This window comes from Megachile rotundata, chromosome 1 (assembly GCF_050947335.1).
Source record: "Megachile rotundata isolate GNS110a chromosome 1, iyMegRotu1, whole genome shotgun sequence".
NCBI lineage: Eukaryota > Metazoa > Arthropoda > Insecta > Hymenoptera > Megachilidae > Megachile > Megachile rotundata.
In genome coordinates this window covers 17,606,903-17,629,782 of record NC_134983.1, presented here as the reverse complement: position 1 = coordinate 17,629,782, position 22,880 = coordinate 17,606,903, and the positions used below count along the sequence as shown (strand labels likewise).

The 22,880-nt window shown below is 35.2% G+C and overlaps 1 protein-coding gene across 4 annotated transcripts in view; it reads left to right on the top strand.

Annotated features, from left to right (window-relative positions):
* Fstl5 (follistatin-like 5) overlaps positions 1 to 22,880 on the top strand; it is a 309,162-nt gene that overhangs the window by 209,115 nt on the left and 77,167 nt on the right. Inside the window, exon 1 of one of the 4 annotated variants that reach the window (XM_012289072.2) lies at positions 4,700 to 5,131. The exons of the other annotated variants lie outside the window; for them this stretch is intronic. The gene's annotated coding sequence lies outside the window, so the exon portion shown is untranslated. Of the gene's footprint in view, positions 1 to 4,699; positions 5,132 to 22,880 lie in introns of those variants that run through there. 4 annotated transcript variants of the gene reach the window in all.

The following is a 22,880-nucleotide window of genomic DNA, read 5'->3' as shown; positions in this document are numbered from 1 at the left end:
TAAAGCAAGGAACTATTCAAATTGTGTTTTAAAAAAAATTGCATTTTTGGTACAAAATTATTTTGTGAACACGAGAGAACTAGATAAAATGTTTTTATGATGCTCCAGGTATTATATTTGAAAGTTTTTTAAATTGTACTGAGAAACAGTAGCCATCTAGGGATGAAAGATGGGCACTTATGGAACTATATTGGAAATACCTTCGGCCAAACGTAGGAAACCTTCATACTCTGATTCTGGACTTTTGCAACTAAACGCTCTATTACAACGAGAAACATCTTTGAGAAGGCTTGTTGGTAACGCGAGAAAAATTTGAGGGAAATATCGAAATATCATCATGTTCCAATTCTGATTCTAAAGTCAAAATATTCCGAAGTTAACTACTCTTCCTCTCCAATATAATTTGCTGCAGATTATAATAAATTAAGCCAATACAATCGATATTAATATAGGTGATTTTATTAGTTTAATCAACTACAATATGAATCGAGCTACGTCGGAGTGCAAGACTTCAAATTATTTTTATTTTGAACTATTATCAATTTTTAGCCATTCTTAGGCTAATTCTAATTACCCTAAGGGTTTCTGTGCAAATTATCAGGGTCTTCGCGAAGAGTTCTGTTATGAAAGCCGTCGTTCAAGAAGAGTTCTGTTTGCATTTATCAACAAATGATTAATGCTTAAAGCTGTCGAAGTTTGTTTTCAATTTTATTAAAAGAATACAAAATTATTTACTATTCATTCTGCAGTTAAACCTTCATTCAAGAACATTTATTAAAATAAAATTCAGACGGCTCTGATGGTCACCACGGTTCTGTTTTGCGTGGCGCCATCTAGCGGTGGAACGTGGAAACTAACGAAAGTACAGTTTCAAAAGTGTGTAGTTCACACTGTTCGCCGGAGAGATGGCGCCACTTGTTCCATTTTTAAAAATTCAATTAATATTAATTTTATTGGTTTAATTAACTTCAAAATACATTAAAATACATCAGAAAGTAAAAATAATTAAAATTTCGATGCACTTTTGGTATCTTGATTGACTGACTAGCAGTCGATAAAGATTGCCGACGTCTGATATAAACAAAAATCGTCAGTAAAATAGGAAATTTCATGAAAATGGTAAAACAGTTTCTTTTTGCCAAGAAGAAATTTGCAAAATTTAGTCTGAATTTGTGCATAACGGTTGCCCCAAAAAAGAGCTCAGTCATTTGATGATTTAAAGCAAGAACTAATGAAAGTATATTTGTAATCTCACTCTCACCACGTACCAAATCACAGCTTATGTAAAAAAATAATCTTGTTATATTCTTGTTATATTTGCGTTCAGAATTATGAATTTGAGACTCACGATCTATTTGCTCCATCCACGCGCGATTAAAGCACGATTTTGAACCCCAAATGGTGCATTCGGCGAGTGCGTAGAGTGTAAATTATTGAAAAGGAAAATTTTGAACAATAAATGAAACTATGACTTAAAAGTAAGACGTAGCTCAATATCGTTTTCTAAAGATTTACTAAAAAACTGTTTAGAAAACAAAATCTATTACCAGGTCAGCACGTGGAGGCCGCTTCGATCGTGACCCACCCTAACTCCAAGTCCAAACCACCCTCGAAATACAATTAGCTCGTTTATCAAGTTACTATTAACCAGATAAACGAGTTCTTACTCTACTTAGCCCGTAGGCTAGCTTAGATATTCGTGTTTATAGTTTCACATAAGAAAGAACATGTATCACACTCTGCACAAATTTGAAACAAATCTTGAAACTAATTTTTAGCACAGAGATACAAGTCACGAAACTAACGAGTTTGAATTGTAAAATTGCGTGAATAAATCAAATGTCCAATATTTTTGTATATAAAATATAATAGAATGAAACTTGAGTTCGGCAAAAATATTTTACGAAAATAAAATAATAGTATTTCAAATACGTGCGGAAAAAAATACAATCGTAATCGTATATTTTCGTCACGTATCGTGAATTTACAACCTGTCCCACCCTTCTTACAAGTTTAAAATTAACGTAAAACCTTACGAGTTTAAAATTAACGATTATTTATGATATGTAATAGTCGAACACAATATGTGAAAGCAAACGAGAAATGCACAAACGTTAAAATCAGTGTTTATTTGATGACAGATAATAATTAATATTTTACGCTCTTAGCACCATTTACTTCGATTATAATCCCTTTATTTTTCGAGCAAAGCACTGGCAAAAGTCACTCGGGAAATATTAAATGAACTGAATGTTTAACATTTTCGAACGAAATAAAATAAATCGGGACAACCCGGGTAAAATACGCGAACAGAAAAACGATTAATTGCAAACGTAAAAAACATAAATCACAATTGTAATCGTACATTCGAAGGTAATATACGGAACAATATTTTATTTGAAATAAAAGAATAAAAATAGAAAGCATGATCATTATTATAAATTCAGAAGCAAAGCATCAAATAACTAACATCGAGAAAATATTTATGCTCGGAAATTTAGGAGAAAAAGTATGAAATAATAATTCGTTTGAAATAAAAACGATGGCAATTTATTTATAATAAAACTCTGAAAATAAGAGATGTAATTAAAGTAAATATGGAGTATGAAGTAAAACATCAACTGATTTAAATAAATAAATCTAGAGGAAATTATTATGGGAAATTCAGAATGAACAAAAAGTGATTTGTTTCTAATTAAAAAATTGTTCTCATTGCAACAGCAATTAATACAATAATAGTAATCGTATTTAACATTTGAATTTCTTAAAAGAATGTCGTTGACGTTAAAAATCAATGAATTAATAAAATAATAAAGAAAAAAGTTGTGGTGAGTGTCACAAACTTCAAAAGTTGAAATGCAACAATCTCCAGACTCAATAAAAAATCGCGAGGTTTTATAGATTTAATAATTTTTTAAATTGAAGGGTCATCTGAATTTCGTAGTTTTAAATTCGGTACATCAATTTGTAAGAAAATTAAAACGCAATATGTACACAAGAGAACTCTATCTTGATCTAATAAATGTAATAAATGTTCATAAGTATAATTACTATGTTCATTTGAAATTATAAAAATACAACCAGTTGTTTCGAATCATTGGTCCTAAAACATGAGAACTGGAGGAACAGAGAGCGGCGACTCACCGATCGCTGACTCGTACTACTAGATTCAGATATGGCACAAACGTTTTTACAATTACAACGCTTTTCTCAGATTAATGTGTTTAATATAAATGTACCTTACGTAACGAAATAAAAGTAACCTGAAACTCTAACATTATTGCAAATTATTCTAATAAATATTTTTAATTGCAGTTTCTAATTTCAGTTTCGAACACTCAGGGCATTACGATATAACCCCAATTGATACAGAAGACCACCCTATGCTAAAATAGGTTCTTGTCTACGCTTAAACGGGTTTCTATCGGTGCTAAGGTTCCTGCCCGTATTACCGTCGACATCTCGCTGCAAATAAGTTGACAATCGTAAATTTTATATCACTAATGACAAAAACATAAAGATTTCCAATCATATACAGCGTAAAATTCTTTTTCCAATAAAATCGAATTATTCCTACACAGATTTTAAAGCAAGGTTTCATATAAAAATCGATGTTCCAATCTTTCAAGAGAAGGGTTTTACTCCTTCTTATCTTCCTTTCATCTGTATCTTTTTTAGTAGTACATATTTTCTGTGAGATTCCGTTTTGACAGAATTTGAAATAGTATGTCGTAAACGTGTAGTAACTTGTTCGTGGATGTAATAAAATGGATATACAGGAAAAAGTACTGTCTCGCAATGTTGTAATACGCGGGAAACAACCCTTCACACGGCGCAGTTAATCTACTCATCACCGTGCTACGAAATAATAAAAACTTTCTGTTTGTTTCTCTTATACTAAAAATTATATTAAGTTACTTTTAACTTACTTTTTAGTTTTGCTGAAAGAGATTCAGTTGTATTAATTATTTAAAAGAAAAAACAAAAAATAGTTTGAGTCGTCGTAATGCTGGATGAACATTAATAAATTTAAAAAACTGACTAATTCATTAGCTGTGTTCTTCATAATCTGTACTACAAATATGTCTGACCATAAACATCACCTTTCTACTGAGAGAATTATGTTTATGATGTATCCGTCTCATAAAATTTGACACGTATCACTTTCTTCTACACAAATATGTTTTCTTTCGTCTCGTGCAATTTTGCTATTCAATCCCGAATTTGCCCCATTTATGACAATTCAAAGTATTTATTAAATTGAACTATTTAATAAAGAACAAATCCCATTAATTATTTCCCAATATCTTAAATATGCATCGTGATTTGTAGAACCGTACAAAAGAAACGCGATTTCTATATACGCGGTTTGAGGGTTTCAGGCAGCGTTCGATCGGCAGAGCGTTTAATTTCATGGGAGACGGTAAATCCTGTAAGAAACTTAGCACATGAGATTCCTTCGGCAGCTGGTGTGCTTTAGCAAGAAAGTAACAGCCATCCAATAGGAATCAAACGCATTAGTTAATCCCGTTTCCGCTTTCGTTCCTAATTGCTTAAACTGCCGGAAAAGTTTAAGCGAGGTTGCAGCCGCGCATGCGCCTCGGAGGACGCACGCGCGCGATACGACTCACGCTGCGCCACTATCACATCGCGGGGTAAGGTTAGATCAGACACCACATCGTTTTCCAACCCTCTCCTCATGTTCAGTGCACCCCAAGCTATCGCAGCGGTCGGTAGTATTTGCGTGTATTTTCTTTGCCGACGAACGCACGCGTATACATATCACACACGCGCACACATCACCGCATTTGTTTATACCATTCTCTCGCTCTCGTTTAGATCATACCGATTCGTCGTACCGGTACGATGATTTGTTCGGTCGATCTATCGAATCGATGTTCGATAAGTCGGTAAAACGCGTGACAGTCGCCTTTCGAAACGTACCACGAACGATTGGAACTCGTGCAAAATTCTCGCTAACAATTATTCGATTCTCGTGAACAAATCGAAGAACATGGACACGGAGATTCGGTACCATTAAAGAAACTCGGAGAGTGCTGTCGCGGTGGTGTTGCGGTGGCCGGGAAGATTGTTACTACGAAACAGCCTCGGTGGAATCCAGCTACATAGGGTGAGCACAGTAATTTACTTAATGAACTAGCGGAAACAACACGTGCAGGTTTAATTAAGATAAGGGAATGGCACTTCGAAGTAATCATTTTATACGTGCATATTTTTCACACGTTCATATCGAAACCATACAATACATCGTCTTTAATGTCGCGCACAACGCGACGTGCATGCTTAAAGATCGTCGATATCGATGGTATCAAAAAATATTCCTCTCTGAAACTTAAATTGAAATTTAAATAAAAATAACTATGAGAGTATATCATATAACGAAGATCATAGATGTATCTTCAAGTATAAACGATAGCGTATAACTAATCGAAAAGCTCCAGTGAAATAACGATTACAATCTGAAACGCGTTAATTAAGTTTCAATCGTGTCAACTAGTCACGACGAGTTTAAACGAAAGAAAGAAAAGTTTCGCGAATGTAACACGAGCTGGTGTAAAGCACCCCAACGTGGTTTTTATATTAACAAAATCGCGGTGCGAACAGACGGGCAAATGAGGCCACGAGCGTGAAACTTACGAACGGCGGAGGTTAACGATGAAAAGAGAGAGGGCACCGGGGGGAAAAAGAGGGAGTAATGATTCAGGATGAATTGATATAAAAGAATCCCACTGGCTGCAAGTGCAGCACGCGTGGGACGAATACGGCTGCATATCCGTAGTCGGACAGGTGTAGGTGACATCTACGAATAAACGGGCTACTACGCATGCGTCTCCACCTGTAGATACTTTGATGTACGGGGGGCTAAACGCGAGATTTATCCGTCGGTGGAACAGAGCGCTAACTGTACGGATCAATAGAATCACTTTTTCTCTTTATTGTTTACCCAAGAATGAATGTTTGTAATCGAGGACTTTTTTTATCGCCCGCCTCGTATTTCACCTTGCAACCCTGTACAGGGGCTTTGCGTATGTTGGCCGATATTGAGAAGCAATGATGAAAAGATCGATAGAAGTGCCAAAGTCGCGGTATTGTAAGGTCTTTGACTTACGCTCGTAAGCAAGGCTGGAGAGATTGGTAAAGTTACGGGAGTCACGGAATCGGAAGACCGAAATGGGTCTTTGGTTCGCATGGTTGACGCGATTACTCTTGTTTGGCGGTGGCTATGTTCTTTAGTTATACTAATAGCGGAGTTCGAGAGTTTGGAAATTTGAGGAATGGGGAACTCCACAATTCAAAACTTAGATTTAGCAATTTACAAGTTTAAGTATTTGAGGACTTAAGATTTTTAATTTTGGTATTTAGGAATTTGCAAATTTGGGAGCTTGGAAAAGGAATGGAAACTCGACGATTCGGAAACTGAGATTTAGCAATTTACAAGTTTAAGTATTTGAGGACTTAAGATTTTTAATTTTGGTATTTAGGAATTTGCAAATTTGGGAACTTGGAAGAGAAATGGAAACTCGACGATTCGGAAACTGAGATTTAGCAATTTACAAGTTGGCGTATTTGAGGACTTAAGATTTTTAATTTTGGTGTTTACGAATTTGCAAATTTGGGAGCTTGGAAGAGAAATGGAAACTCGATGATTCGGAAACTGAGATTTAGCAATTTACAAGTTGGCGTATTTGAGGACTTAAGATTTTTAATTTTGGTATTTAGGAATTTGCAAATTTGGGAGCTTGGAAATCTGAAGAATGGAAACTCGACGATTCGGAAACTGAGATTTAACAATTTACAAGTTTGCGTATTTGAGGACTTAAGATTTAAAATTTTGGTATTTAGGAATTTGCAAATTTGGTCATTTGAAAATTCGGAAATAAAGTTGAAGTTTGAAAATCTGAAGTTGAGAGTTTGAAAATCTGAAGTTGAGAGTTTGAAAATTGTTCAGTCCTTGAATATCTGCGAACGGGAAATTTCGGAATAAGTTTTCTAAAAGTAGGAAAATAGGAATAAATCTTGCACATAAGTTAGTGAAGTTAAGGTAAGCAACGATGAGAGGATCAATAAAATTACGTATCTCATTGGAAGAAGTTCTCTTTCGTAGTTCGACTCCCGTATTACTGCTTTTTCTTTTAGGAGGTAGCTCATAAGGGAATTTTATCCAGTAGACAGCGTGAAATTGTACCCCTTTGAAGGTATTCCTTTCGTGTTACCTTCTACCGTTTCAACGACCTGTACAGAGGAAAAAGGTTTTCCCTCTCCGGTAAAGAAAGCGCTTTTGTTTAAAATCCATTGAAAATACTGAAAAAATACGCGTTTCAACCGGCATTTCTATGGCGAAAAAACCAAAGCGACATCCGCGAAAGCGGTTCACTTCCGGCCGCATACCGGATCCACTCAGCCGCGGATCGACGATACCTGGAAGAAAGGATTTTCGAAAAGTACGATACGCGAATCGGCAAAAGCAATTGGGCTTTTTTTTCTGACCGGAACACGTTCGTTGTAGGACGCGGTTGTCAAACGACCCGGTTGTTCCACGGAAAATTGTGTTTCAGATCAAATAAAAATGCCGAAAATCGCCGATATTTCGGTCCGTCGCATTGAAAGGTAGACTTTTGTTTAATTAAAATCTCTGATGCTTTTATTTACCGAACGCAATGCGATATTACGTGTACGAGGGTGTCGAGGTACGAGAGGTTCCATTCGAAAATTTACGAGGACCATCGGGAATATTCGATTTATTTCAATCAAATAAAACATTGCCGAATCCTATTCGTTTCACTTTCGAGCATGCGACCCGTTCTGATCTCATTAAATAATTTTGCGAAATTGCGAATTTTTTGAAATTTTTCCTTCGATCACATTCTTGAACAATAATTTTGTGTATTAACGGAGATTTATACAGTTTATTGTTAGCAGTGTTTGATGGGCACATTTTGTAATTTAGAAATTGAAAGTGAAATTTAAAAACTTAGAAATTTGGAATTTAAGAACTGAGAAATTTGGAATTTAAATCTACAGAAATTTCAAGTTTCCCAATTTTTAAATTATGTCGAGGTTTAAATAAAATTATGTTTTAAGTCGAGAAAGGCTGCCTATGATGTCTAAAAAATTTTGTGAACATCCCATTGTTCGTCGCGAAGAAGTAAGACTGTATTCTAGTGATTTCCAGTGACTAGAAGTACAGTTGAAACGCACCCAAGTCCTTCGCTTCTAACAAGGAGAACTTCTCAAGTCAGTCCTTTACTTCTAACAAGATGAACTCCTTTTCAATTTTAATGAGCCTTCACATGTTGCTGGATGATATTATGTATTTTTGTATCCAGGATATAACAATTCTACCCACTCGATCCGAAGTATTCGTTCTTCAAATGTTTCAAACAAACTTTCAAGCTTATTCTGTTCCGAGGAATTTTATTATTCTATTAATTTTATTAGATAGATTAGAAAAAATGTTTTGGGTTACTTAAAACGTTAATGAATAAAATTGAAGAGTATTATTAAATATTTCTCTTTTGAATAAAAAATATTTCGCATACTTTTTAAATGTCTGTAGCAGATTGATTATTAAAGTATATTAAAAAAAATTGCTCTGAAATTTAAAACACGTAGGTAAAATTTGTATGGAGAGTTTTATAATTAATTTAAGAGGAACTTAATAGGATGGGGTGAGATACATTTGCTAGTTAACTAATTAGAAACTGATCAGTTAATCAATGATCCGCATTATGAACACAGCTGCTATATATGTATATAGTGTACCTACTAATACGCGTCAATAATAGGGCGCCTTTTGGCCCTTGATGAAGGCAGCTGTAATGCTGATGAAGCCCTAAACAGTATTAATCTTCTGCAAGCAAAGTGGGTCATTTGTATCATTATACCGTTTTAAATTTTCAAGAATCTTGAAAAGGTTCAGAGATATTTAATCAGATTCTCTGTTATAGTGCGCAGTAATGAAATCTTTTATTGGCAAACTTTTGAAATGAAAGAAAATTAAAAGAATTTTAAATTTGAAAATTTAGAAATCGATTACATATGAAAATTAGTACTTTTGAAAGCTTCAAACGTGAACTCACTGATTATTAAAATGTACTATTACATTGTACACATCTAAAGATTTGAATTTGCGATATTTAAAGAGGTCTCCGAAGTAGACTTTGATAACCAAATCATAGTTTTTTATTTTGAAATCTGTTACAAATTTTTTGTAACATAGCAAGTTCTCACCTAGCATGGATTCTAACGAGCAGCTATTTGATCCAACTCATTCCCATTCTATTATCATATCCATCGGCAACAGTTCTTGTAACACTGTTTCTGAGACAACCGACGATCTCGTTAATACCGCCGCCATTTTTGCGATTATTAACGGTCATGAGCGTTATTATTTTAGTGAACGCAGCGTACCTCGGAGTACAACAAAAACAGAAAGGAACGCATTGCTATGCTCTGTTATGAATTGCATTACCTTTTCAAAACAGCCGTGCATTATATAGTCGGGAGCATGCAAAACGGTAATGCCGCCCCCTACGCCACCGCCATCACCGCCATCACCTGTGTACGCCCTATACGGGCATAAAATGCTCACATGAAATAGAAGGAAATAGGGTGAATGCGGAACAGAACGCGTGTCGGCGTACAATGGCCATCGCCGGGTCAAAAGTTCAGAACGAACTTTTGTCATGTAGCAACATATGTGGGTATGTGTAGTTGAACAGGGCTGGATTGAGACCTATAAAGACCCTTGACACTCCGAGAGATTTTACTTCCCTCATATATACGTGTCCGACTCGAAATACAACGGGCAATACGAAATTTCACTTCTCGACATGGAATTTTCGTAATTTGGGAATTCGGGATTTTCGTGGGACGAGGTTTTAGCGGTACTTTGGGATTTCGAAATTTTAATGCGGTATTTTGGAAGCTGGGTATGTAGATATAAGCATTTAGAGAGATTGGTATTTTCGACGATTTGTAGGGATACCAGTGTTAGTATTAAGGTTATTAAGGTTGGTATTAAGGGTACTGTATGTTGGACCGAGGGATATTGTCATACTGGTATTTAGCGAAATCAGCATTTAAGAATATTGAGATCAGGGCGCATTAGTATCTAGGAATATTGTGGTCCAAGGACATTCACGTGTAGGAATCTAGAGATATTAATATTTGTGGATGTGGAGATTTAGAGATCTATGTTGAGATGTACAGATGTTAGGACCTAGAGAGATTGAGAGTGGAGGCGTTGCAATTTTAGAATGTAGAGATCTAGGAATGTAGATACTTTGGGGAGTAGTTATATAAAAATATAGAGATATTCCATGGGGAAATAGAGACATTAGAAAGTAGGAATATAGAGATTGGGACATAGAGACACAGACATTGAGACAAAGACATACATGCATTAGGTGTGTATGTATGTATGTATGTATGTATGTATCTATGTATTTAAGTATGTATGTGACATAGAGACGCAGACATTGGGACATAGAGATACATGCATTGGGTGTGGGGACCTATGGATCTAGAGATCTATATATCTCTACATATATCCTATGTATATGTATGTATGTATGTACGTATGAATGTACGTATGAATGTATGTATGTATGTATCTATGTATTTAAGTATGTATGTGACTATGTATGATGTATCTATATCTCTATGCATGTATATATGTATCTATCTATCTATATATGTATGTCTAGTATGTATATCTACATATGTATCTATGTATCAACCCATCTATCTAGGTCTACATCCACATATCTATGAAACCATAGATCTAGGATACAGAAATCCAAGAATATCAAAACTTTGAAACACCTCGAACTTCGCAACAGGACCCATATTAAATTTCTATGGTATCTTTTGTTAATACCCTAGGTACCTATATATTTTGTACAATATAATGGTTAATACAGCCCTGTAGAGGTACTATACTGGTCGTATTGATTTCAAGCAAGCCAGTCACCGAACGAACAAAGTTCTTGGAGATTTAACGAGAGCCTCTTGGCGATGAGCTGCTTTCCAAACAACCCCCCGCGTTATGCACTGTCAAGACGGTTTTACACGTAACATGGCAGTTGGATCTCGTCGTTATTCTCCTCTTTTTTATCCATTGACTGTCGCACGGTCTTTGAGCCACTGTCTACCTAGACTAGGTTGGTCGTGCCTTTATCATCAGCCGTTTTGGTCGCTCTTAAAGCACGATCTGTGTATATAGGGTGCTACCGGAGAAACCCGGGCTCTGCGAATCTTTGAACTCGTACGCTTCGCTGTAACGTGGGAATCCTTTGAATAGGACACGGTGAACGAATTTCGTTTCTATTGGAAAATTCCGTTTTGAAATTTAGGAGGGAAAAGGGATTGGAAAATGTGCAAAGTTGGGAATTTGGGAGTTTGGGGAGCTGGGGATTTGGGAGGTTGAGGATTTGCGAGATTGAGAATTTGGGAATTTGGGAAGTTGAGGATTTGGGAGATTGAGAATTTGGGAATTTGGGAATTTGGGGAGTTGGGAAGCTGAGGATTTGGGAGATTGAGAATTTGGGAATTTGGGGAGTTGGAAAGCTGAGGATTTAGGAGATTGAGAATTTGGGAATTTGGGAATTTGGGGAGTTGGGGAGTTGGGGATTTGGGAGATGAGAATTTGGGAATTTGGGAATTTTGGGAGTTGGGGATTTGGGAGATTGAGAATTTGGGAATTTGGGAAGTTGAGGATTTGGGAGATTGAGAATTTGGGAATTTGGGAATTTGGGGAGTTGGGAAGCTGAGGATTTGGGAGATTGAGAATTTGGGAATTTGGGGAGTTGGAAAGCTGAGGATTTAGGAGATTGAGAATTTGGGAATTTGGGAATTTGGGGAGTTGGGGAGTTGGGGATTTGGGAGATGAGAATTTGGGAATTTGGGAATTTGGGGAGTTGGGGAGTTGGGAAGCTAAGGATTTGGGAGATTGAGAATTTGGGAATTTGGGAATTTGGGAATTTGGGAATTTGGGGAGTTGGGAAGTTGAGGATTTGGAAGATTGAGAATTTGGGAATTTGGGAATTTGGGGAGTTGGGAGTTGGGAAGCTGGAAAGCTGGGAATATGGGAATTTGGAGGATCCTTAATTTGGGAAAGTGGAGATCTGGAAATATGAGAATTTGGTTTTCGAGAATTTGGGAGATTCTTAATTTGGGAAGGTGGAGATCTGGAAATACGAGAATTTGGGTGATTGGTAATTTAAATATTTGCGAAGTTGAGAATTTGGAAGATTGCTAATTTGAGAATTTAGGAATTTGGGAAATCCAGAAATATGAGAATTCAGTGTTTGACAATTTAGAAGATAGTTTGGAAATATAACAATTTGGAGTATTACTCTAAAAATATGAGAACCCATTTTCAAGAATTTGATAGATAACTACTTTGGGAATTACAAATTTAGAATATTATGAATCTAGTTTAATAATTTTAGAATCCGTTAACTTGAGAAATCTGAAGTTCATTTCAAACTCGAAAATACCTTTCAAACTTCGAAAATTTGCATTCATTCAAATTCCCACCCTGCCCAAACCTGGATATCCTACATATCTAACCGTATTCCACAATTTTAATAAAATAATTAATACCTATCCCAAAATATTGCAAAGACAAAAAATTCAAATTTTAGCAATGACTTTCGCACGAAATGCTGAAACGTGCGAGCGAAGGTTATTCTACAATTCAGATGTATGTTTTAACGAGAAATCATTCCATGTCCTCTTTCGCTACATTTTTCACTGCACCCTGTATAATGCCTACGCTTTTACCTCGCTCTTGACGGTCTCCCAAACCAGCCGGAAATGTCGCTACCGCGGTTTGTGGTTCCCCTTCGAGTTGCGCTTTAGCACGCCATCTAATGCTTCCTTTGATCCTCTCCTCTCGGTAGATCCCGCGTTTTTAGCTCTCGTTCGCGAGATTAAACGTCGAACCGTTGCGTTGCCTCGAAATCCGATCGTGCTACTATACGACGAATTTTCTCGTTTATTGAACGTTTCCTTTTCAGCGTTGCTGAACTTACCGATGTGTATGATTCTTCCTATGCTCTCGGAAACATCTTAGGCTTCTTTTCGATCGAAGTAAAAGGACATAGTCTCTGCTTTCATCTTTTAATGGATGAAGTAATTAAGTTTGAACATTTTTGATTACTTGAGGATGTGAGTATTTTTGAGAATGTTCATGTTTTATAATTTTTGGAGCATTCAATTCTTAGACAGTTTTGCAAATTTTTGGAAATTTCAAAAACTCTTAAACTTTACAAATCAAGTTTTATACATTTCTGAATTCTTATACTTCTAAATGTCCTTGATTTTTAAATCCTAGGATCAAAATGGTAAAGGACACCTAAATTTTCCAAATTTCTTTAAATGTCTAGAACCCTCTAATTCTTAAATTGATAAGTTTCCAAAACCCTTTCATTCTCATGTTTCTAAATTTTCCAATTCGAAATTTACAAGATACTTGAATTCTTAAATTCTCTAAATTTTTGAATTTCACAAATCCCTAAGGGAAGTTAACAAAATTCCGAGATTTCCAAATTCCAAAATCCCGAAAATAAATTTACCAAAATTCCCAGATTTCCAAATTCCAAAATCCCCGAATTAATTTACCAAGATTCCCAGATTTCCAAATTCCATAATCCCCAAATTAATTTACCAAAATTCCTAGATTTTCAAATTCCATAATCCCCAAATTAATTTTCCAAAATTCCCAGATTTCCAAATTCCAAAATCCCGAAAATTAATTTACCAAAATTCCTAGATTTTCAAATTCCATAATCCCCAAATTAATTTTCCAAAATTCCCATATATCCAAATTCCAAAATCCCCAAATCAATTTACCAAAATTCCCACATTTCCAAATTCCAAAATCCCCAAATCAATTTTCCAAAATTCCCATATATCCAAATTCCAAAATCCCCAAATCAATTTACCAAAATTCCCACATTTCCAAATTCCAAAATCCCCAAATTAATTTTCCAAAATTCCTATATATCCAAACTCCAAAATCCCCAAAATCAATTCACCAAAATTCCCACATTTCCAAATTCCAAAATCCTTCAATCTACCAAAATTCCCAAATTTTCAAATTCTAAAATGCCCAAATATTTCAAATTCGCATTTCTGATTTACAGCATTAAAGATCCGTAATTTTCCAATATTAAAATGTCCCCCCAAAAACTGGGCAGGCTCCTTTTCCCCAGATTACCATTTTTCCCAGTGAAGCCTACGTTCCCCAATGCACCATTGAATCGAACCAGAAAAAGAATTCCTCGTAACCATACATCGCATGTAACTCTCTGATACATTAAATCAGCAAGTATAATGAAAAGCAGTTGCGCCTAGAGTAAACTTTATTGATGTACGTGTATATAGATTACAGGGATTCAGGATTTAAAATCGGCCGATAAGTATAAGCAATTCGGCGAACTTTCTGTCCGTAAGTTTCCTGCTAGTTTAACGTCAGCCTTCTCTGCTAATGCATTTATGCAGATCTTGAGCACGAGCTAACGCCTAATAGCCAGAGGTAATGTATTGCGTCGAGTCGAGGCGTTAAACTGCACGAAACTGCGTGACCGTATTTATAGTTATTGTAACATAACTCACTTTTAATTAAAGCGTTAACGGCTCTACCTGCGAAAACACGTTATCAAAACGACCATATTCAATCTAATCGGGATCTTCGATGTCTGGGTTTAGTACCAGAGAACAAATAATCGACGATATCGTAGCTAACGTGGCGAATTAACGGTGCTTCAAACTGATGTAACTTGACGTCGAAATTTGGTGTCTATGGGAGTAATACATTATGAAGTTTTGCATTTAACGATTGTATAAAACAATTTTCATGTTTGACGAATTTATTGAACTTTTACATTTGGCGATTTAATGAATTTTTATGTTTGATGATTTGATGAAACATTGACGGCTGTGTGTAGAAAAATATGGTATTAGAGCAACCATCTATTCGGTTTTGTCTGCATACGTATTAATACATGTACGATCAGAGAGCAGGTAATAAACGATATTATACCAAACAAACATGGCAAATTAACAGCGAAACTGTCTATCAAATTGATGTAACGTGAGATCGAAATTTGATCTCTGAAGTGGAATAATAAATTCTGAATCTAGCAGTTAAACAACTTATCAGATTTTACACTTAATAACTGCATAACATTTTTATATTTGACGACCTAATTTTTATATTCGGTGGTTTGATTATAACACGGTATTAAAGTGACCATATTTAGTTTATGATTTCTTCCGTATCTGTGTACGTATTAATACAAATACAGCCAGAGAACAGATAACCGCCGATATTTATCAAACAAATATGGTAAATTAACAGCGGAGATGCATCTACCAAATTGATCTAAAGTGACATCGTTTGGTATCTACACTACCGTCCATAAGTATCCGGACACAAGCGAAATATGAATTCGCGTTGCGTGAAAGTTATTCAAATATCTGCAACAGTAACTAAAATCGATTTTTTTCTCTGCGAAGGTCAGAATACTGGAACGTTTTTCGATTGATAATTCTCGTTTGGAACTCATATCTCGATGGAAAATAAGCTACAGACGAACTAAACCGAAACTGTCGAGTGCGTAGCGTTACCTCCATTCTTATCTCCATTGAGGGAACCTAAACATCTACCAACAGTTTACAAACACTTGAAACATATCGAAGAACCCTCTGAATACGTTCTGCACCATAGAAATGAAACACAGTAGAAATTAAAATTTTTTTAGAATCGAAAGCGTTTCATTAGATTCACAAATTTGGACTTTGTACTTTTGGACATGAATTTTACTTTCACACTTTCATTGTATAATTTGTACTTAAAAATTAATTCTATTACGTTATGACACCTCAAAAAAGATAATAATTATTACAAATGATATGATAACCCTAAATACCTTTCGTACAAAGTTCAACTATGTTTTATGTAACGAAACCAAGTGTCCGGATACTTATGGGCGGTGGTGTATATGGGACTGTTTGCAATATCTCAATTATTAACAATTTTTGTGAAAGTGTTTATATTAGCAATAATAAAATCTATAGTTATTAAGAAATTTTTGGTATTCAAAATCACATTTGCGAAAATCACATTGCGAACTAAATGTGAAAATTTCCAAATTTCTTAATAACAACAAAAGTGACATATGGTGTAACAGTACATCTGATAATACAATTCTAATAAATATAATGTGTGAAAATAGAATGCATAGTAATATGTTATAATACACGTGACAATATAATCCGAGGCAATACAACGCGTAGTAATGTAATGTTACAACGCGTGGCAATATAACGCGTAGTAATATAGGACGTAGAAATGCGACGCAATATAAATCGATGCAATAAAAGTAGTAATATAACTGTACAAGGCAATGCAATATTAATACAAAGCGAGGCAAAATAACGTATACAAGTATGACAAATGCCAATGCAACAGATGGAAAATATGTGAATTGTAAATTAGAATAAATCATGAAGCTAGTTCCAACAACTTATATTTTACTACTAGCTAAAATAATCTTCATATTTGATCTAATTTTTACATTTAATGATTTGATAATTGAATCGTTGGCGGCAACGAGGACACGTTATTAAAACGACCAGATTCAATCTGCCAGGTTCTCCTCGCGTCTGGATGGATAAAAATACGAGCACGGTCAAAGAACGGATTTATGCGCGTTATTATAATGTAGGAGCGAAGAGGAACGAGAAGAAATCTGATTTCTTGAGACGTATCGGATCAACGAACGACCTTTTCGCATGTTCTCGATTCAAATTTATTCCACCGCCCTCGGAAGGCGGTAAAAGACACATCAGAGGCCTGTACAGACAGAATGTGTCTTATCGATCCGTTCTATTGCGATGGTTATAACAAATTCATGGTGGAAAATACTCGGCCGAGGGTGAAGCAGAGATATAGCACGTGCTGTAAAAACAGGAGACATTGATTTCGACTTCTGCACTTAATCGATACAGGTTTCAATCTTGAAACGCCTGTCGATATGAAATGCTTTTGGTAAAAAGGGTAGAATATGATTGATCGCACTGTTTTTCCTGCTTTATTGCGTTTTTATATTTTGTAACCATTACGTCAACTTGGGTAACTTTGACGTGTATGCACTTTAGAAGATAGTTCATTTAAAAATTTCAAGATAGTTTATTTAAAAATTTCAAGTTTCAGAATTGTTCACTTTCAACAAGTTGACCTATAATTTTCTAAGCATCGTTCACTGCTAATTATTGCTACGACGTTAAGAAGCTAAGGAAAGTTAAAATGTGAAGTAATTTTGCCTTCAGGGATGCTTGATATACAGGGTGTTTCACAAGTAGTGTAGTCCCTGAAATAGGAGGTAATTCTGAATAAGATGGCGTAATTCTGAATAAGATTTCCTTTTGCAAAAACGGGATTTGAAGCTTCGTTTTTGAATTATTAAGGAAAAACGCGGACCAATCAGAGCGCGAGGATTGCGCATGCGCAGACGCGAGAGCGACAGCTTCGAGCCTACTGGCTGAGCACGCGTATTGGTCTCGCGCTCTGATTGGTCCGCGTTTTGCGTCAGCTACCTCACATTTCATAGACCTACACTAGTTGTGGAACACCCTGTATTTAGAATTGAAACCAAAATTGCAGTAAAAGTACGAATGTGAATCACATACCAACTGTAAGAGTGTGACACAATATGAAACGGGTTAAATTACTAAATATGTAGATCAATGAATTACAATATCTGTTTGATTCTCCAAATTTTATAAATTAAAAAATTTCTGTGTTTTATTCTTTAATATATAAAACACAAATATTTGTGAAATGAAAAAGTTTAAAAATGTCAGCTATCTGAGAATTCGAGATCGCCCGGTATCCTTCCCTAAGGAAAAAAGCGATGCAGAGAACAAAGCGCCGTCTTAAGACCTTAGTATCCTAGAGTTATGTACGCATTATGCCTAGGCATGGTACACGTTGTTTGCTTTGAAATGAATACTAAACCAAATATTCGTCTTGTGTAAATCAGACATAATGCGTAGTATCTCTCGAGTATGAAGGTGATGGCTTCCTTTACATCGCCTTGTTCCCCGGGGAAGACTACCGCTCTTGGTATTCTACATTTTACACTGTATTCCATGTAGCTGTAACTTGGGACTGATAAGGATTTCATCGACAATATTTTCGTCGGTATTATTCTACCGACATTAACTTTAATCGATGCCGCTACAGGGACATTCTGGGTAATTGTAAACTGGGTTATCTAAACGCGAATGTCTGTTGGGAGATTTTTTTAATCGTTTATTTAGCTTGTCACTTCGTTGGAAATAAAACATTGAATGGATTTCTCTACCGGTTCGACAACTTCGGATAAACCGTTGTAAAATATAGGTGGACCATAAAAAGATCTTTGAGTGCAATGAATTTAAAAAATTGTTTAAATTTAAACAAATCTCTGTTTCTTGAATACCATTTCCATTTATAGCCTGTCTTTTTATACGGAACCAGTAGTCGTATGATCGATAAAAAAAATGAATGCTATGTACGCTATTATAACCGTCCACTTATCATACAAGAATATCTATCAACGATAAAAATATACCAGGCCACTAGCCTCTGTAGTACCTTGATGTACGAACGGTAAAACAAAGTTCTATCCAGCTATAAATATCAAATGCGTTGTAAACTTCGGTACCTGCGTCTTACAAAAGTGTTTGCATGATTTTACTATAGATAGGTGATCTATTTTCGTGACAATCTTATTTTTATCCTAACTGCCTTGTATTAAAAGAGATCAAAGTAATAATAGCTACTGTAGACTCTTGGTATATTGCCATTACTTATATGACTGGTTCTTTTATAAATTACTTCTGAGTTTTCAAGTTTACGATTTATCTGGTTAAAAATTTGTGAAATTGAAAAGTTTATTACTTGGAAATTTCAAAAGTGCACTATTTCTTGATTCAGAAATTTATAGGTTCCTAATAATTGAGTTCCTAAGTCTATAGCTTTCTAATTGAAATATTTTATTTAAATTGTATAAACATATTTTAAGTACACACTGTTAATATTTAACAGGCTTGATATGTTCTGAAATAATAGTTAACCCCATATTTGGATCTCTATATCAATTTTAATTTATCAATCCAATGCTTCGAGTTATCTATGTAACTTTAGTGACATTTGAAAGCGTTGTTATTTCATCGTTGACTACTTGTTTGACTTACCTAAATTGATAATGTCCCATAAATTTATAATGACCCCTATAGCAATCAGCGTGTTAATTAATATCACTGTGCATTTGGTCTGTGGCAAATGTGCTAACTGCACTCGTAATGAGCTAACCGTCAATAAAGTACACATCATTAACCATGCTACGCCTGCAGAAATTCGAATAAATTTTTCAACAAATCTGCAACAACGAGCCGGTCAAAAGAATTTTCAACGAAGAAGCTAATACTCCATTAACCTTCGTGCTAAATAATGTTGGACAGAGAAATTTTTAATCTCCGTTGAAAGCGTTTCGTCGAGCACAACATTTAATCCGTTTTCGATTTCCGGTTCGATTCACGAAGCGAATCGGGCATACAGGCTTTTTCAATAACTCTGTTATAAACCAATACATTACTACCAACGATGCAAGAAAATGTAAAAATTGTTCATATTACGTTGTTTATATTATAATTGTTCTAGAATCGATTGCATGTCAAACAAATTTTTTAATTACTACTTATTGATTGTTGTACATCGTTGTAAGTGTTAATGTTGCACTGCTAATATGACAGAAATTGCGAAATGTTTACAGTTAAACTAAATACGAAATAGAATGAAAATAAATTATTAAATGATACAAGCCGATGAATAAACGTCACATGCATGAGCTAACAAAATCGAAACTATAACACAACTGAACTTAGCTAAAATTGAACTCAACTAATTCTAACTTAATTTACCTTGATTAACCCAACGATAATCTAACTTAAATACTCTAGCTTAACGTAAATTGGTTAACCTAATTTCAGCCTAACCAACCATGATTAACTTAGTAACCTATTATAAATAAACTAATTCAGCAGAATGTCTAGCGCAGGTCACATATGTCACACATGACCTAAGAACAAGTAGACATAATTTTTTAATTTCGTCTGTTAATCTATTACTGTATATCGGTGTTCCCGATATAAAGTTATTTTCGTTCGCTTTTCCTATAAATAATTGACTGATCTGAATTTGAACTAGTGGTCACATATGTCACATATGACATAAGAACACTTAATCTTCAATTTCGTCACTTCATCTATTAGTGTATATCATCCTGTTAACATTAGGAGCTGTCAAAAGTTCCTTCCATTTACATTTCCTATAAATAACTAATTCAACTGAATTGTAACCACTGGTCACATATGTCACATATGACATAAGAACAAGAACACTTAGTCTTCAATTTCATCACTTAATCTATTAGTGTATATCATCCTGTTAACATTAGGAGTTCTCAAAAGTTCCTTCCATTTACATTTCCTATAAATACCTAATTTAGCTGAATTTGCATCTCTGGTCACATATGACCACTATGGCGGTGAACGCGTTAAAGGTAATGACAATAGAGTTCCGTGACAGAGTTACTGAACCGTCTTGTATAATTTCATTCGGTTTTCGCGATTAACTGGAAACACGTAGCAAATAGTTTTGTACGGATTTTCATGCGGGAATCATTATTGGCCCGTGTATGGTTACGATGATCACGTACCAGTGCCAGATTGCACTTTCACTCGTCGAGTTCCCGTAACGCGGGAGTTATTCATCGAAACGACGGAAATTAATTATCGTTGCAACAACGGTAAGCGAAGCTTTAACGACCTAGTAATTACATGCCGGTTGATCGTTACACATAGAACACACGTATAAGCCAAATGTGTTTGCGATCGTTTAATATTTCGCGGATTTCCATCGGCCGCAGGAACCGAGTCCGATGAAAATTGTGCATGGATTATACTCTGTATACTGCTGGCTTTCTGTACAAACTGCCCCTCCCACTGTGAACACCGCTTAAACTATACAACGGTGGTGGGTAGATCAGGTGTCCGGAAGACACCTCGTGGGCACTAAACTACACTGTGGGTATCTGAACTCTCTTTCAATTATCCGGGATCACGGGTTTTCAAGTTTCCAATATTGCAACTTCAAATTTAGGGTTCGGAGATTCGAGGTTTAGAGATTTGGCTATGTAAGGATTTGGGAATTTAGAAGTTTGGGTTAAAAACATACTGTTATTACAATAACAGTGTAATATAACACTGTTAAATATTTTATACATTTCGTTAAAAAGTTTCTGTGCTCAATAAATTATCGTTAAAAAAATTCAACGATCAGCAAAATCTTTTAAGACGATGTAAGTAGAACACGTTCTACGAGATAACGCGTTAATGATAACAAATATAAGAGGCTATCTTCTTTTAACATCATTATTTCCTGAATCATTTCATATTATCCACAGTAACCGTACCATGGCTCTATACTTCAGTTAACCTATACCTATACCCTAGTCTGTATTTAGATCACATGCACTATTTATTAAAGAAAAAATCTAGGTACAAATACATACCTGTTAATTTAAATACTTCGGTTTCCGTGCAATATTTTAGTAAGCCGAATTGTCGTGTGCCGCACTAAATATGGCATGTTCTACTGAGGCGGCTAACGTGTTAATAGTAATCCAGATTATGTACCGTGTGCCGTGCCAAGTATGGCTGTTTCTACTGTGGTAAATGCTTTCACGTCGACAGCTACACGGCTCCTACTACCACATGGTTTGTCTCCCTACTATCATTCAGATTGTAACCATACAAATCAAGCTGTAAATCAGTGCATCATGTAAGTGTCTAATACATAACGTATGGTGTACCTAGGTACGGTAGATTCTTGTTATATTGCTGCAGAATGCCATTTTAAATCTGGCTCATTTGGAAGATCGCAAATTTGGGAAGTCGCGAATTTTGGAATTTGAAAGTTTGGGGATTTTAGGATTTGATTTGGGGATTTAGGGTTCTGAGGATTCTGGGATTTGAGGATTTAGGGATCTGCGGATTTTGGGATTTGAGGATTTGATTTGGGGATTTAGGGTTCTGAGGATTTGGGGATTTAGAAATTTATAGATGTAAAGATTTGGAGCTTTACAGGTTTGTGGATTTAGAGATTTGAGGATTTAGGGATCTGCGGATTTTGGGATTTGAGGATTTGATTTGGGGATTTAGGGTTCTGAGGATTTGGGGATTTAGGAATTTATGGATGTAAAGATTTGGAACTTTACAGGTTTGTGGATTTAGAGATTTGAGGATTTACTGACCTAGCAGTGGAAGAATTTACGAATCTAAGAGTTTAGGAGTTTAGAAATTTAGGAATTCAGGGATTTGGGTATTTGGAAATTTGATACCTTAATAATTGATCGTTTGATCATTTAATCATTTGATTATTTGATCATTTGAAGATTTGATCATTTGAAAATTTGATCATTTGAAGATTTGATCATTTGATCATTTGATCATTTGATCAGTTGATCAGTTGACCATTTGATCATTTAAAGATCTGATCATTTGAAGATTTAATCATTTGATCATTTGATCAGTTGACCATTTGATCATTTAAAGATCTGATCATTTAAAGATTTAATCATTTGATCATTTGATCAGTTGACCATTTGATCATTTAAAGATCTGATCATTTAAAGATTTAATCATTTGACCATTTAATCAGTTGACCATTTGATCATTTAAAGATCTGATCATTTAAAGATTTAATCATTTAAAGATTTAATCATTTGATCATTTGATCA